The sequence below is a fragment of the Rhinopithecus roxellana genome, chromosome 1 (assembly GCF_007565055.1).
Source record: "Rhinopithecus roxellana isolate Shanxi Qingling chromosome 1, ASM756505v1, whole genome shotgun sequence".
In the NCBI taxonomy this organism is placed as follows: Eukaryota; Metazoa; Chordata; class Mammalia; order Primates; family Cercopithecidae; genus Rhinopithecus; species Rhinopithecus roxellana.
Window position 1 is genome coordinate 60,842,835 of NC_044549.1, and position 4,577 is coordinate 60,847,411.

Below are 4,577 nucleotides of genomic sequence, written 5' to 3' on the forward strand. Positions count from 1 at the left end.
CCTCTCAGAGATGTGCAGATGTGTTGGGGGCAGGGAGAATGCAGGAAGGTAAAGCCTTCAGGCTTTTGCAGGGCCTTTGAGGATTCCCTTTCCAGAATCATTTTAAGGTATCAGAATGAAATGGAGTCATCATGTGTGAGGATAAATGAGCACCCAGCACAGGAAGTAGCATAGCGGGAATGCAGGGAGTGACAGCCATTGTCAATGTTGTCACCTCTGAACAGATTGGGAGGATGCCTGGAAGACAGATTCTAGGTCCAGCTTCCTCTCTGACTAACTGGGTACCCTGGGAAAGTCACAATCTCTCCTGGCCTTGGTTTCCTGAACATTCTCTTGCCTCTTGAATTGGTCACTGTGATTATTTGATTGTCTATCTCCCAGGTTGTACTTTGTCTTATCCACTACCATATCTCTAGCATGTAGCACAGAGCCTACCTCACAGAATGTATTAGATGAATGAGTGAAGTTAATGAATATGTTTCCCTTCAATGTTCTATGAGAGTACTTGGCTCAGAGTAGGTATTCTATAAGTAACTACTGAATGAACTAATGAATAAACTTGCAAGTTACAGGTGTGACTAATCACAGGTTTTTTTAATCATTTGTGGGAGAAGCGTGTATTTTTTAAAAGCTTGTCCAGTAATTAGGTACTAGGGAATCACATATACAAAAAATTTCCAGATGTTCTAATTGTTAGTTGATAACATTTTTATCTGACATGTAAGCATTCTTTCATTATTAGACTTAAAATACTGTACCCGCGGCTGGGCCCAGTGGCTCACACCTGTAATCCCAGCACTTTGGGAGGCTGAGGTGGGCAGATCACGAGGTCAAGAGATCACGACCATCCTGGCTAACACGGTGAAACCCTGTCTCTACTAAAAATACAGAAAAAAAATTAGCCAGGCGTGGTGGTGGATGCCTGTAGTCCCAGCTACTTGGGAGGCTGGGGCAGGAAAATGGCATAAACTCAGGAGGCGAAGCTTGCAGTGAGCTGAGATGGTGCCACTGCACTCCAGTCTGGGCAACAGAGCAAGACTTCACCCCACCAAAAGAAAAAGAAAAAGAAAATAATTGATTATATTTGAAGAAAGTCATTAAAATACATGTAATATAGTTCCAATACACTGATTTAAAGGCATATATATTTAATTTTTAAATATACTTTCAAAGCTGTTATGCACAGTTCCATAGTCCAGGTAGTCAATTTCTTCCTATCCAAGTTGGAAAGCACTTGAAAGATACAGGATTCAAAAGAAACGTTTACTAATTTTTAACACTTTCTTTTTCCTTCCGTAGGATCTTGTTTTGGCCTAGGAGATTGAGCAAATTGAACCACCATGGGTTTTCCAAAAAGCATGTATCCATTACCTTCCTTTAAGGCTTTTGCTGCTGCTTTTTCCTTAGGAAGTCCAGTGAAAGCTTGTCCTTTCATATGATCTTCCTTCATCAAACGTATATCAAACGTGATTCACTGTGTTTCTGATGAAAAGTCAACATATCTTCCAAAAATATACTTAAGGTCCTTTTCTTGAACATGTCTAGCTAAATTCTTTACATAAATTCTACAGTTTGGTTCACCAGGTTCATAACTTCTGGAAACTGAAAGTGTTTTCATTTCTTCTCTGGAAATTCTGTCCTTTTCCAAATCCCTTCTAGAAACACATTCTGATGGCATTTCATCAGAGTCTTCTTTAATCTCCTCTGTGATGTTCAAATTAGGTTTGGGAAAGATTTTTCCAAATCCTGTATTGGATGCATCCACTTCAGTAGCAGGTAAATCATGGTTTTTTTCTCACAATTTTGTTTCTTCTCTAAATCTTTCTTAAATGCAGCTGGCATGTCGGTAGATATATGGAATTCAATTCTTTTATTACCTACAGGTTGTGGTTGGTCAAATACATCTGAAGGTAACAGCACTAGATGTAAACTGCTGTGTGAAGGCACAAAAGTGTGCTCAACATATCCTTTAATTTTCTCTTTTTTTCTCACATGGTGCTGCTTTATTGTTTTGGGTCTTTTGGGCTGAAGATTTGCTAGTTCCATTGGTTTGTTCATTCTCTGTCAGTCCTCATCATCACTGCTTTCATCTTCTAATTCTTCTCTAGATAATTCCTTATCATCATCTGGCCAAGGAGGTTCCTCAGGTGGCTGAGGAGATGTGGGTGGAAGAGGTGCATGCAATGGCATATGGTCTTCATACATGGGAGGTCGCACAGTAATTGGTCTCAAAGGTGTGGGCAAATTCATTTTATTCATAAGATGAAGGACCTGTACATAGAACTTAGGCATGCTTGCCAAAGCATTTACTCTGTTTGCTAGGATTGTGCTGGAAGGTAGTGGATACATATATCTGAGGCATGAATTAGGAAAAGTCAGCCCATGGTTTGGTGCAATTCCATTTTCTACTGTTAAATAACCAAGTTCATCTTTGACAGGGTCATCAGAATTTTTTTTTTTTTTTTTTTTTTTTGAGACTGAAGTGGGACATGGGGAGTGAGCTTGATCTTTCTCTTTTGCAAATTCAACGACTGATGGAGTCTTGTCAATGCCTTTATAGCTGCTTTTTAGAGAATGTGGCAAAAGCTGCATGTTTCAGCTGCCCCTTATCTGACAGGACATGCACCAACTGTGCCTTGAAGTACTTCAGCAAGTCCTCTTTCTCCTCAGTGGTCAGCTCAGCTGGCAGGTGCCTCACCAGAAGGGTTTGGTCGCCCCGAGGTAGGGAAAGTGAGGAGGAGCTTGTGCATCCCCTTGATATTGCAAACAGCTGCTAGAGGGCTGCCATTTTCAAGCAAAAATTGGCCCAGAGATGTGTGGGACTCACTGTTTTATATGTCAAGATTAATTGTGGAAAGCTGGGCAAAGCTAAAAAGTTAGGTTTTGTTTTGTTTTGTTTTTTTTTTGAGATGGAATCTTGCTCTGTTGCCTAGGCTGGAATGCAGTGGCACAGTCTCTGCTCACAGCAACCTCTGCCTCCTGGGTTCAAGTGATCCTCCCGCCTCAGCCTCCCTAGTAGCTGGGATTACAAGCATGTGCCAGAATGCTGACTAATTTTTGTATTTTTAGTAGAGACGAGGTTTCACCATGTTGGCCAGGCTGGTCTTGAACTCCTGACTTCACCTGATCCACCTGCCTCAGCCTTCCAAAGTACTGGGATTATAGAAGTTAGCCACTGTGCCTGGCCAAAATCAGGCTTTTAATCAAATAAAATTAAGTGTAACATTTTGAACTGTCCAAGATGGATAGCATATATTATACTTATGTGAATGAATGTTTTAAATTATGACAAAGGCTGTACCACTTAAGAGTGTGGGCTTCTGTGTTTCAGAGAAATTGATATCTAATGCAAAGCTTCCCAAATAATGATATAAGATGTCATTTATTTTTACTCCAAAAGGAAGAATAACATGTTTATATCCATACTTTATCGTCACTATTATTATTTTCAACTTTCAGGATCCTCTTACTACATTCTTCCTTCTAGGGAAGACATCGGTACAATCCCCAGCAAACAGCAGCCCAAGGGTTGCTTATCAGGGTCAGGATCATAAACTGTCAGAACTTAATGAGTCCCTGGTGCTGGATGGCAGACAAGAGGCCATATGTTTTCATTCTCCACACCTAAACTCTAGGCAGACCAGGGAAGTTGATAATGGCTCAATTTCCTATCCTACTACCAATGAGATATAGGATCTCATGTCTTCGAAAAAATTATTTTTATTAACAAATATGGATGGAAGCTACTAGGACTGATCAGCATCTGTAAGTGGAATGACTTCTATTTGCCATAACTAAATTAGTCCATGCTCCACATTTTGTTTTATTTTTTTGAGACAAAGTCTTGCTCTGTCGCCCAGGCTGGAATGCAGCGGTGTGATCTTGGCTCACTGCAACCTCTGCCTCCCGGGTTAAAGCTATTCTTGTGCCTCAGCCTCCCAAGTAGCTGGGACTACAGGCACATGCTGGCATGCTCGGCTAATTTTTGTATTTTTAGCAGAGATGAGATTTCACCATGTTGGCCAAACTGGTGGCTAACGCCTGACCTAAAGTAATCTGCCTGCCTTGGCGTCCCAAAGTGCTGGGATTACCTCATGAGCCACTGTGCCCAACCATGCCCCATATTTTGTAAATGATAGTTCATACTCTGGAGTACAAGGATTAGTAAGGACCAGAATAAGGATAACGTTCCTGGGTCGGGCATCATTTTACAGTTCACATGTTGAATGAATGGAATAGCCCGCAGAAGTTGGTAGCGTAAAGTGATTTAAATGTATCTGGGGGAACATCCCTCTTCCTGTTCCCAGTTTCTAGGCATTCTTGCCTTCCTGCTGATCCTGACATTTGGAGTGCTGCAGTAAGTCACTCCATCTAAGACTGTCTACCCAAGAAGTGCCTCAATTCCCCTTATTCCTCTCCCAAACCAAAACTACCATTTCTCTGTCAGAATAACTGCCAAGAATGTGTATATTACTGATAAGTTCACCTTGAAAGTCCCTGAATGTTCCAATAAATATAGTCCAATAAGAAAAATAAAAATGAGTTTCAAGGTTAAATATATACTTCACAGACCCTTC

At 40.9% G+C, this 4,577-nt stretch overlaps 1 pseudogene; it reads right to left on the reverse strand.

Annotated features, from left to right (window-relative positions):
* Positions 1-1,273: 1,273 nt before the first annotated feature.
* Positions 1,274-2,788, reverse strand: LOC104677456 (annotated as a pseudogene).
* Between the last annotated feature and the right edge of the window lie 1,789 nt (positions 2,789-4,577).